Source organism: Argiope bruennichi, chromosome 9 (assembly GCF_947563725.1).
Source record: "Argiope bruennichi chromosome 9, qqArgBrue1.1, whole genome shotgun sequence".
NCBI lineage: Eukaryota > Metazoa > Arthropoda > Arachnida > Araneae > Araneidae > Argiope > Argiope bruennichi.
The window spans coordinates 15,631,192-15,644,380 of record NC_079159.1 but is presented as its reverse complement, the minus strand read 5'-3'; the positions used below and the strand labels follow the sequence as shown (position 1 = coordinate 15,644,380).

General features: G+C 27.2%; 1 protein-coding gene across 1 annotated transcript in view; it reads left to right on the top strand.

Moving 5' to 3' along the window:
• Window positions 1–701: 701 nt before the first annotated feature.
• The window catches only part of LOC129984733 (diacylglycerol kinase 1-like), a 618,611-nt gene continuing 606,123 nt past the window's right edge, over window positions 702–13,189 (top strand). The window contains exon 1 of the mRNA XM_056094680.1: window positions 702–1,009. The gene's annotated coding sequence lies outside the window, so the exon portion shown is untranslated. The remainder of the gene's footprint in view (window positions 1,010–13,189) is intronic.

The following is a 13,189-nucleotide window of genomic DNA, read 5'->3' as shown; positions in this document are numbered from 1 at the left end:
TTTTATTGCTTTACTCCTCATTAATCTATATGAATTACATGAAACTCAAAATCTTCTTCACTTTTTTAATACTAAGCCAATAAAATAAAATATTATAACTCTGTATACAGAAGTTATAATTTTGCGAGAGATTCAGAAAAGTAAAGTCATCATTTTTATGATTTCGCCTGATTGAAATAAACAGTCTCTTTGCACAATATTCTTAACGAAAATGTATCTCTTTTGACCTTTCATCTTCTGTTGAAAGGTCATTAACCCTCCGATACTCATTTCTTATTTTATTGCTCCGATTCTCTTGCATTAAATCATCATAAACTTATACATCTTCCTTTATTCTAGAATCGACCAATATCCTATAGCAATATCCTCTTTTTTATGCTCCAGCCAACAACCCTTCCTCTAAAAGGCTATTCAAAACTCTCATCCCATCGTAGAAGATCTGATATGCATCCCTACATCTTGGCGAACATTTGCTTGAGACACGCCCTGGTATCAACTGTCTTGAAGGCAAGTCTTCAAGTTAAAAAAAAAAAATACCCACTGAAGATAAAGAGCAAGTCCTTGATCCTTCTTCACAGCATCCGAATCCCGCCATCCGTACAGAAAAGATAAGAGTTTGGCGATTTTCCTTGGCGAGGTTGAAATGATGCCTGTGGAGGTTTTCTGTCTTGCGTAATCCGAGTCCATAGCAGCCGCGGTTCTTGCACGCAGTAAACGCGGCAGAGATCATCTCCTCAGAACGGCACGCGCTCATAGCCACCCTTGACCGTCCCACAAAATCGGAACGGATCTGTCTGTTGTGTCTTCTCGACAGCTTGTCGCCAATTTATGCTCTGATGATAAATTGGTACTGATGAGAGTGATTGAAGAATTGCTGTTGTCGAAGCTTTAAGTTTTTCAGTGAATTTTTTTGAGACTTTTCCTCGGCCCTTTTGGTTCTTTGGGACTTTAGTCATATCTTCAACGCATTTGCTGATTCTGTGAGACCGAATTTGAATTGAAAAAAAAGGTAGGTTTTTAAAAATTATTATTATTATGTTGTAACTAGTTTTAGATATAAATATTTCCAGGAAATATTTAGGAATATAAACCAAGTTTTTCATAATAATCATTCATAAAAATGGAGACGATTTATCAATGGGAAAAATATGGTATGATTCGGCCTTGGCGCGAAAATAGATATCTTGAAATTTCTAAACATAAGAAGAAGCACAAATTCTAATTTATTTTCTTGCTGAAAGAAAAATATTGTATAAAATCAATATCATATTAACGATATTGATGAGATACATTGAAAATCTATGTTTTGCCTTTCTAAAAAGTACTTCAACATCTTTAAAGCCCTTAATGGATAAATTCAGTTATTCAGTATGTTAATAATTTATTAGTGAATTTAAAAATAGATAAAGCATCTATGTCTACATCTTTCTAAATACTGAAAAACATTCTGAAAAGGTCTTTGTTAATTCAATATTTTTGCAGGTACTTTATTTTATTAATTCTCTATTTTATAAATGAACATTCTATTCTATATCGTATTGTAATTTTTAAATATTTCTACAACAATTATCGAAAGATTTTTTCTTTTTGAACTTTTGTGATATTCATTATTAAAAAAATGCTTATGATTTCTTAACCAGTAGTCTAAAATACAATAATATATATAAAAAAAACTTATTTATTACATATTAAATAAATCAATAACTCATCATATTTTTAGAGACTTATACCATTTAATATGGTTAAATTTAAGCTATTAACTACATTTTTCATATTATATATTTTAAAACATATGTCAAACTGCAAATAATATAGACCTTTAATAAATATTGATAATTCCTTAATAAATAGGACAAGCTCGGTGATTAGACGAAACCAATTCAATAAATTATCAAATATATCAAAACCTCAAACTTTTAATTCGTTAATATCGAAGCAGTTATCAAGCGGCTCTCCATAAAGCTGTATGTTTTCTGTAGTAACTGTCACAATTAAGTTCTATATTACATTTTTAATTTAAGAGCATATGTCATATTAAGAATAGTCGAAATGTATACGATGTTACTCTCTCGTCATTCAGCAGTTTGTTGAATGAAAAAGATTGACAAGCCTGTTGAAGAATGCTAAAGATAAATGTGTTCTGGATTCTTGATGGAACCATTAGAGGCTTCCCAACGGTTGGATAGAAGCTCCACCCTTTCAATCATTCATAGGCTTGTGCCCAACCAATCATATCGCCACACCCAGCAATTTCGTAGGTGTTATTTAGTTGGCAAGTCATATTGTTCAGTTGCCATCAGGAAATGGAGAATTTGGAATCTTGCAGGTTGTTGATTAGGAGGAATGTCAGGATCAGTCAAATCTGACTTGTTGCTTTTATCCAAGCATAAATATTTCAAACGAAGGTTGGCCTCGTTTTAGTATTTCATGACATATTGAATCTGGTAGTGTAAGTCATAGCCTTATATTATAGGTTTCTTAACTTTATGATATTCGTTTCATTTTAAATATTTTTCTGGGCATGTTCAGAAAAGAGCATTATACATTTTTGAATTAGGAGTATCATACTAGAATATAGATGCCGATAAGGATTATTTTAAATGTTTCTTTATTAATGATAATTACCTAAATATTGCCTCATGATGCCGAAATTATGAAGTAGTTCAATGCCTAACACCTTAACTGTAAATACCCGTCATTGCATCGAATTATTATTTTTTTTTCAGTTTAAATTCTAAAATTAAATAATTAATTAAAATTATCATATTAAAAATGAAAGTCTCCGTAGCTATTTATATATATGTGTTTATATGAATGTATATATGTTCCATGTCTCCTTTATGAATGTATATAAGAGTTACTTTTTCTAGTTCAAAATGGCCCATTTCAACTAAGTTTTTCACACTTATAAAAGAGATGCGAAATAATGCTGTCAAATTTTTAAAAATACAAAAATTCATTAAATATTCACTTAATTAGACCGGCATTAATAAAAAATTTTATCTTTTTTACACTTTGAACTTTTCTATCAACATTTTCCAAAAATTTATCTTTTATTTTTATATCTTTTAGTTATATTTTTTTTAAACTTTAATTAAGTGATTTAACCATGCTTAAAAGTAAAATCAGTTGTTCCAATGGAGACAACTTTTTTTATACTTCAACGTTTGTGAAAAAAAATTTGTAGCTCTGATAACTCAATTATTACTAATTTTTGCGAAAATATGAGGAAATTGGTAGTTTTTAAAAAACGCCTGACTCAATTCATATTCTGTTTTTAATTAAAAGCAAATGATTAAGATTTCAACCGATAAAAGGATTTTGCAAATTATTTTATGCAAAATATTTTTTTTTCATGCTATTACGCATGAAAAGATTTTAATCCCAAGAATTGCAGGATATATCATTTAGATATAATAATAAAGTCTAACTCGTAAACACCCCATTTCTTTGAAGAACAGAAAAAACCCAGTTAACCAAACTGGAGTTAAATGTTTTGGTTATCCGTAATACCACTGAAATCTGAAATGAAAATGTACATATGGTACTGTAAAAAAATATAAAAAATTATTAATTACGAATTACTTACTACAATTACTAATTACTTGAATTTCCAATTACTTAAGAAACAATATGAGTGTAACTTACAAAGAGAGTTTTGAATTCATTTCACAATTAAAACATTTTTTTTTTAATTTTGTGTAATTTAGATACAAAATAATAAGAAATATTTATAACTTAACAAAAAAAATTATTATCCGAAACGCCCAGCTCCTACAACCATTCCTTTTGTTCCGTTAACCGAAATTGTGCTGTAATCGTAGTTAAATCAATTCAATTAAACATTTCCACAATTTGATATTGGAGAAAAGAAGACAGTTAAGAAGTTAAAAGTATGAAAAAAGGAATCAGTTTTTAAAAGTTGAAGGCTCCCGTTTACTGCATAAGCAAATAAATTTAAAAATTAATCAGAGGAAATGATATGCTGGAAAATGTTTTCTCGTGTAAAATGACATAGGGACAAGGTTTAATTCTCAGAAAGGAATGATTTAGGCGAAATTATATTTCAGTAAACCTAGTTTAATTTTCTTATTTTTCAAAAACATTCAACATTTGCATAGATTTTATTATAGAAATGTTTATAAAGGAAAGAATAAAATGCCCCCATTTGCATTTTCAAACGTTGTCTTTGGTGTTAAAAAATGTTACTTTCAAAACAATTCACTAGAAATGAATGAGTGAATTGTTCAACTAATATTCATCCATAAAAAAAATCTATAAAATTAAGAAAAGCTGTCTATCAGTCAAACGAATTGTGGTTGTAATCATTTTCTTGAAAACAAAATACACAAGGTGTAAATTGTATTGGTTCCTTGTATACACTATAATCTCTAAAGAATTTGACTTCGAAATTTTAATAATTTCCGAATCTTAGACTTCCTGTATTCAAGAAACACATTTTTTATTTTGGAATTATATTTCCCTCTCTATCTTCGAACACGGCACTTCAAAAACGCTGTAAACTAGAAAGATGTTTATTAACCTGTAGCGTTTTCATTAAATTTATAGATATCTATTACATTTTGAATGAAATCCATTCACAGGAAGTCTATCAGTCTGTCAAAAAATAAGTAAGAAAATTAGGTAAAACACGCAAAGAAGTAAGAGTGATAAAATTTAGTACACAATTCAAACATTTTATGCTTTTATTTGTATAAAATTTTAAACCAAATCTTTCAAAGCAGTGACCGTCAGCCAATCTGTACATTTATATATAGAGATATATGAACGTGATAAGTAGAAAACATAAATACTTTTTTAGATGTACACAACAGTTTGATAACTAAAATTGCATAGAGCTAGATGGAGAAAATTAAATATACAGTTTTTGTATTTAAAGAGTAGATTTGAATGGATTTTGAACGAAATTCAGTCATTGAGCAGACCGTCTATCTATCTGTACATTCGTTTAAATGTAAATGTATAATTTGAAAACGCAACGACTTACTCAACCCTTACTTAAATCTTAGGTTTGAAATTAGAATAAGAAAAGGGATTCATTTAGCTTATTCGATAAATTTAATTTGATTCATTAATTAATTTGGTTAATTAATAATTAAGTGACAAACCAAAACACACCATTTTGTGTGAGATAAAGAACTGAAGCATCTAAGTTTCTGTCTTTCTAAAAAAAATTGTCAGAACTTATGCCAACCTACATAAATTCATACAAAGATGGATAAATTTGGTGGGAAGCATACTTCCCACGGCCTTAGAAAGGATTAAATAAAATTTGGTAAAATTTTAGGATTTAAATTGTAAATCTCTATCTAATTTTCAATCAAAGCTGTCAAAAGATTATTATTAGGACCATTTATCAGTTTATACTTTTGCATGCATGTAAATTAATAATTCAAAAACTCTACGAATTCTATAATTGAAATTCAGATTGTGAATTAAAAAATTTATTAAAAATTATTAAATTAAAATTGAAATTCAGATTATTTTATTGCTAGAATTGTTGTTTTGTCCGAAATTTCTGTTTCATCAATCGAAAATATGCTTCCAAAAATCAAATTAAACTTTCTTTACTATTCTACGAAACACAAAACTTTCATGGGCTGTACTTTGAAATTAAAAATCTGAGTACTTCTCTGTTCACGACCTTGCTCAAGATTCACAATTTCACATGGAGTTAAGAAGAGATAATACCTATCTTAGGGATTTTGCGAAAAAATTTAGAGAACATTTCAGCCCGTTTAAATATTTTTTTTTATCTACAGTTACAGATACAAGTATATAAGAGAATGATATTAACAATTTCAGAAAGTAGTACCGAAAAAGAGTTCCAAAATAATTCTAAATATTCTATAATTTCTCTTTAATGTGAATGTAAATTCTATGTTAGTTTAAGTTATAAATACTACTCTAATGACGTCACAAAGTAATCGAGAGATTAGACTGAGTAATTAGACTCAGATTAAAAATTACACTCAACGTATAGCACCTAACAAAGTTACTCAATGGTTAAGAAAAATTGAGTATTTGTTTGGAAAAGAATTTCTCTCTCCCTTTTATTGAAATTGTGACAGCCATTTCAAATTAATATGCATTTTTGGCATAAATGCAATTTTTCAAACTTCATCTATCAAATGTATTGCTTTCTTTAATAACTTTATTTAGATATATATGTTACACAAGAAATAATTGATACCCGTAATAAACAATGTAGCACAGCCATGAAGATCTAATTTATCGAAATTTCAATTATTAAATATGTTAATAACTTATAGCGTTTAAAAATATTTACAACGTCTTAAAACGTTTATTGAAAAAACATACTTAAAAGGCAATGAAATTCTTTGATAATTCAATGCTTTTTGCAGTTACTTTGGTTTTTTCAGTTTCCTTTTCTATAAATCAATATTGTATTTTCTATTGTATTTTTTAAATATTTCTACAAAAAATATCGAAAGATTTATTTTGAATTTAGGTGATATTCATTAATAAAGAAATGCTGTTGATTTCAAGTCCAAAATGTAGTAATAGTCCAAATGTTTATTTTTCTCGTTGCGAAAGAAATTTCATTTTAGTTTTTCTTTAATTTTTTTTTTTTTTTTTTGAAAAAAAAATTCTTTTAATAGTTTTTTATATAAGAGTAGAAATCATTCATATTTCTGGATAAAACAATTTTAAAGTAAATTTGCTGTAATAATATTTCTGGTCACTCGAATTGGAACTAAATTTTTAAATCGATCCATTTCGACGCATTCGCACTCTTTCTCATGAAGAATTTAATTAGAATTCTGAATCCAAGTAAATCTGAAAATGATTTTGTTAACGGAAATTATAAATTTGAAAATTCACAAATATACCGTAAGCAATTTTAAAATAACTTGGTATCTTATAAATTTCATTATTACTAAAAGTTTAATATTAAAACTATAATTAATTACTGAAGAAGACAATCGCCTCAAAAGTAACACGCATTATCTTTTCTACTAATTTTTTGACATAATTGTTGATTATTTTATTTTCACCTGCACGCATTCGAAATAGGATAGAAACTCAACCTTTTTAATCATTCATGAGCTTTAACTGACAAAAAATTTGGTTTCGAGATACTGTTTAATCTCTACATTAAAGAAAAGATTTTAGAAATATGTCTATCTATTACCCTAAATGTGATAATTCACGAATTCACAACTTTATAAAGAAAAAAATTTATATCTAGATTTTATGCATTTTTATTGTAGATAACACTCAAATTTTCCATCTAATAAAAGTCTGTTTGTCTGTTTTTCCTTATGCATATGAATAACTTAAAAAATAGAATGAGCTAAATGGAACAAATTTAGTCTATAGTTTCATGCAAAGAACTATGGAGCAAAAGCAAAATATTAAATGAAGTTTATCATGTAATTAAATATTAGTTTAAATAGTAATGTAATAATAATGTAATGTAATTGTAATGTAATATTAATGTAATGTAATTGTAATGTAATAATAATGTAATGTAATGTAATTGTAATGTAATAATAATGTAATGTAATTGTAATGTAATAATTAGTATAAATGTAATGTATCATGTAATGAAATATTAGTATAAATTGTAATGTAATAATAAGGCAATGTAATGTATCATGTAATGAAATATTAGTATAAATTGTAATATAATAATAAGGCAATGTAATTTTAATGTAATAATTAGTATAAATGTAATGTATCATGTAATTAAACATTAGTATATCATGTAATTAAATATTACTATTTATGTATAATGTGACTGAAGAACTAAAGAACGTTGCAAGCTAGATAAATAAGATGTGATATTCAATTTTGACATTAAAACTGTATTCGGGTAATTTGTTTTTCAGCACTTTTATGCAGAATTTTCCTAATATTGCAATCATAAGACAGAAACAAGTAATAATTTCAATTTGTACTTCAGTAATTTGTTTTCCAATATCCTTATGCGAAAGTTTCCAAATATAAATTGATTACATTCATAAGAAAGCGGGGAAAAATAATGATTTCACTTTCTAATCTTATAATTTGTTTTTCAAAATTTTATGCGACCTCTTTTCTAACATAAACGATATTAAGTTTATAACGGAGAAATAAGTAATCCATTCAAATATAGCTGAATAACAATAAAGATGATTTTCACCTAATTTTGTGATTATTGCTCAAACATTTAATTAAACCAAAGGGAATATTTTCCCACAAATATTCTCACATATTTTCCCTAACAAAGATATTATCCTCCCTTGTCTTTCACACAAAAATTGAGAACCTTGAGGTATGCAGTGAACGCAAGAGAACTCAGATTTTTATTTTCATCCTCGGACGTGAATGTTCTATGCGTCGTAATAGAGTGAAAAAAAGCAACCCAATATTTTCTTTAAATGCTTTTCTTTAATGATACTGAAATTAAATTAAGATAAAGAACTACTATTTTAATAACAAACTCACAGCAATGTATCAAATTTCATTTAGATAAGTAATTCATTGCGTTTTTCAGCTATCGTTTTCATTTGAACCCGAACAGACACCGAAGCAAATTTTCTTTGAATGGGTTTTATTCAAAATTTAACAGATATTTAGTAAATCATTATCAAACTCACATTCCGTGTTTCATTCGTATATCTAACTGTGATTTTGAATTATTTTGATCACTAATAGTGACAGAGAGGCACTTTTAGTGATTAGAATTAAAATAATGGAAAAGTATGTTCTTTGAACTCAAGGAGGAAGAGACATGAGAACATGGAGATTCATCGAAATTTCGATTTCAAATTTTGGATGATTACAATACTTTTCCATTATTCTTTTATAACATAAATTAATTACTTTAACACGATAAATTAATTACTAATATCTTAACATTTATATTTTCCTCGTAGGAATAATAATTGATAATTTAAATTCTGCTAAAAATTAGTTAATTAATTAAATAATCTTAAGTAAGGTCCCTGAATAATGAACAGGCAAAAATTCTTCCACTTTTCTTTTGGCGGTAAAGGAAAACTCGAAACAAATGAGTAAACAGTTACACTTTCTTTAGTTTATTGTACTTCGAAATTTAGCTTTGATCTTTCATTAAAGTATTAAATTCCTCAAAAGCTCGAATTCACGGAAATTTTACTTTGATGTGGAGGAGAAAAAACTTCAGAAAGAACTTCAAAGCTTTATTTTTCCTTGTCACAGTAGAGCTTATTTATGCACAGCTACAAATCAAAATCTTTTGTACATCAGCCAAAAGCAATAAGTTTACTTAATGAAATTTATATAGTTTTAATACCAATAAAATATAGTTTTAATACCAATATTTTATATCTATATCAAAATTTAGAACATATTCATTAATTGAATGACTGTATTTTAATTTACTTATAACGAGTATTTTAACATCATGATTCTAATTGCAATAAACAATGTAGTTGAAATATGACATACTTTTTTTTAACTAAAATATTAGATGTATGTCAACTTTTGTATCCTATATACAAAAGAGCAATGTACATTTTGAGTGTTATTCTTCTCATTATAGAATGGCATTTATGATGATAAAATTACATGTTGACAAATCGCACTTTGTTATGGGAACGTACAAGAAAATTTATGAGAAAACTTTCTCACTGATTTGTTTTAATTCTATATTTTATTATTAATTTTATTTCGGTTGCCATTTTTAATATTGTATTTACGACACCTTTGAAAACAATAAGATTTAGAGATAAAATCAAAATACTTATTTAGAGATTTGGGCAACAAAAGTTAGTTATTTGTTGATGATAACCTTGAACGTTTGTTTGTATTACAGCTTATTGCACTTTTCTTTTCTGTCTTTAAGATAGATCTTAAAATAATTCTTATTGTTACTCCTGTTAGAGTTTTTATTATTGTATTTATGACCCATTTGGAAACAATAAGATTGAAAGATCAGAAATAAAATCAAAATATTTATTTAGAGATTTGGGCAACAAAAATTAGTTATTTATTGATGATAATCTTGAACGTTTGTTTGTAGTACAGATTGTTGCACTTTTTTTCTGTCTTTAAGATAGTTCTTAAAGTAATTCTAAATGTTACTCCGGTTAGTATTTTCATTATTGTATTTACGACCCATTTTTAAACAATAAGATTGAAAGATCATAAATAAAATCAAAATATTTATTTAGAGATTTCGTCAATAAAAATTAGTTATTTATTGACGATAATATAGAGCGTTTGTTTGTATTGCAGCTTGTTGCTTTTTTTTTTTTGTCTTTAAAATAATTCTTAATTTTACTTCGATTGGCGCTTTTATTACTGCATTTATGACCCATTTGGAAACAATAATATTTAGAGATTAGAAATAAAATAAAGATATTTATTGAAAGATTTTGGCAATAAAAATAGTTTATATTATTAATGATAATCTAGAGCGTTTGTTCGTAAAGCAGATTCTTGCACATTTTTCTTTTGACTTTAAAATAATTCTTAATTTTATTTCGATGAGCCTCTTCATCATTGTATTTACGACCCATTTTTTAGCAATGAGATATAGAACATAAGAAATAAATCAAGATATTTATTTAGAATTTTGGCATCAAAAATTAATTATTTATTGCTGATAATCTTCAGCGTTTGTTTGTATTGCAGCTTGTTGCACTATTTTTGTTGTTATTTTTATTGTTGTTTTTGCCTTTCGTTATAATGAACTAAGTAAAGATTTTCTATAAAAGAAAAGCCTTGCTCATTTGTTAAGAAACAATGAACAATGTTTAAAAATATTTACAATTCGAATAAAGCAGCAACATTTCAAACAGGCGCGTATCCTGTATTTCAAAGACTTTTTATAACATAAAAAAACGTGGAATGTTACCATATTTCTTTCATATTTATTGTTAAATCTTTTAGAAACTCTTCACTTCACTTTCAATCGAAAATACTAAGCTCACTGCTTGAAAAATTGGCCTTTTGCAATGTCACTCGAGTCAATGAGTAATAAATCATATTTCACTTTCTTTAAAAATAAGAAACATCTCTTCTAGAAAATATGAGTTGTATTTTTTTATTTTTATAAAAAAATAGTTCTAAAAAGTAGTATTATATTTTGATTTTTCATGACATAACCGTTTTTGAAAGTATACAGTTATTATTTTTTTCGTATATCAGTGAGTAGTTGAAAACTGATACAATTCGAGTCGCGCCATTACTTTAAAATATGATCACGATCCAAAAGTTTAAAAGATGGACTTAATGCAGCACTTTGAACAACAAACTTCCGTTACTAAAATATATATGAAAGAATGAAAAATCTATGTGGAATTTTTTATTGTCGTATAAGAAAAATAAAATAAAATTTGAATTTAGAAATTTTAATATGGCTGGTAATTACGAATTGGCTAGAAATTAATAATATGATATTGTTTCAGTATTGATTCATTTTCTTTTATGTTAATAATTTTCTTTTAGTTATATCAAAGATACCTAAGATATATATATATATATATATATATATATTGAATAACCTCTCAAAGCATGTGTCTACAAACTCATTTATTAATCTGATGAAAAATTGTGAAAAATTTACTTAAACTAGAGAAAATAATGTACGTCAATATAATTGATGGTATTGTTATAAATTATGATTAGTTTGAAATTGAATCTTGTAGCAATGCTTTCCTGTACATAATCTGTACCGGCGTCCTGGCATAGGGATAGCGCATCTTCCCCGTTATCTGGGCGTCCTGGGTTCGAGTCCGGGTTCGGGCATGGTTGTTCTTCTTGCGCATCCTATCTGTGAGGTGTGTGAATGTGCCCTCTCTGTGAAAAGGGCTTGTGCAAGCAAATGTGGCGCATGAAGTAGCTAGGCCCTAGGTGGCTCTAGCCCTAGTCGGTGCTACTGAAAAAACAAGATACGCTCACTCGGCTTAAATCGCTGATCAACGGGCTTATAAAATGCCATAAGTCACAACATATAATCGAAAAAGAAATTCTTTCTGGATAATTAATGCGAATATTTTAATATATATATCGAATATAGTTTTTATTTCATTCTGTAGAAACAAGTATTATTTTTTTATTTTTAGTTTATTATTAACTAATGCCTTTGCATACTTCTAAGTTCTTTCCCCGATTTCAACTTGATAATTTTTAGAATGAGTTTCTTTAATTAAATTCCATGATATAAAAACTACACCTGATGCAATTCATCCAAAAGAAGACAAGATTATGAATTAAATCTAAAACATTATCACGTTGGATGTTTCCGACAAGACATTCAAATATTATTTTCAAAATTATTTTTATATGTTGCTTACATGATACAAAACATATATTTATTTTTTTAAATATGCGTTATTAACCCTTTCACCTATATTCACGTGTTTGATTTGTTCTTCAAATTATAGAAGGCTCTAAATTAAAATCTGTAAATTAATGAAAATAGTAATTAATTGGAAACACGCACATTTTTTTAAAGTGCCGTTTTTATTTTAGTCCGTATATTTAGTCCGTATTTAGTAGTATAATATCTCCACGGTATTATTCGATATTTTAAATGCTATACAATATCGTAAAGATATCGAAGCAATATCTGGCATTTTCTACTAAAAGAATAAAATTTTACTTATCTGATCTGCTAAAAATGTACGCTATCACGTTTCATTGTAGTATTGCCCTTTCTTTATTTGTGCAAGATATCATACAATATTTCAATATGTTCTTCAATACTTTCAATGCCGTAGAATATCATGAAGATTTCGCAACAATATTCAGGAATTTTCTACTAAAAAGGCCCCATTTTTATAATCCTCTGCTTATACAACGCATTCTATCGTTTTATTATCTTATATCAATGCCTATCATTTTATGTCTTATATCAATGTACTTGATATCTCCAACATTTGACTGCCGATGACAGATCCTTCGATATTTTGAATGCCGTACACTATAGCTAAGATATCGCAACAAAGACGGAAAATCTATGGAGTCATAAACTTTGATCATCATCCTTGGTCGATTTTTTTGCTAATAGAAAAACATAATTATTAGATTAAAATATAAAAAGTATCCAAATATGATACAAAGATTGGGTTACTTGTGGTTTGTATATTGTCCACTATTCTGAATAACGTATAACAATGTTGGACATTTTTTTTATTATTATTTTTTCACTACACTTAGATTTCCGTTACAA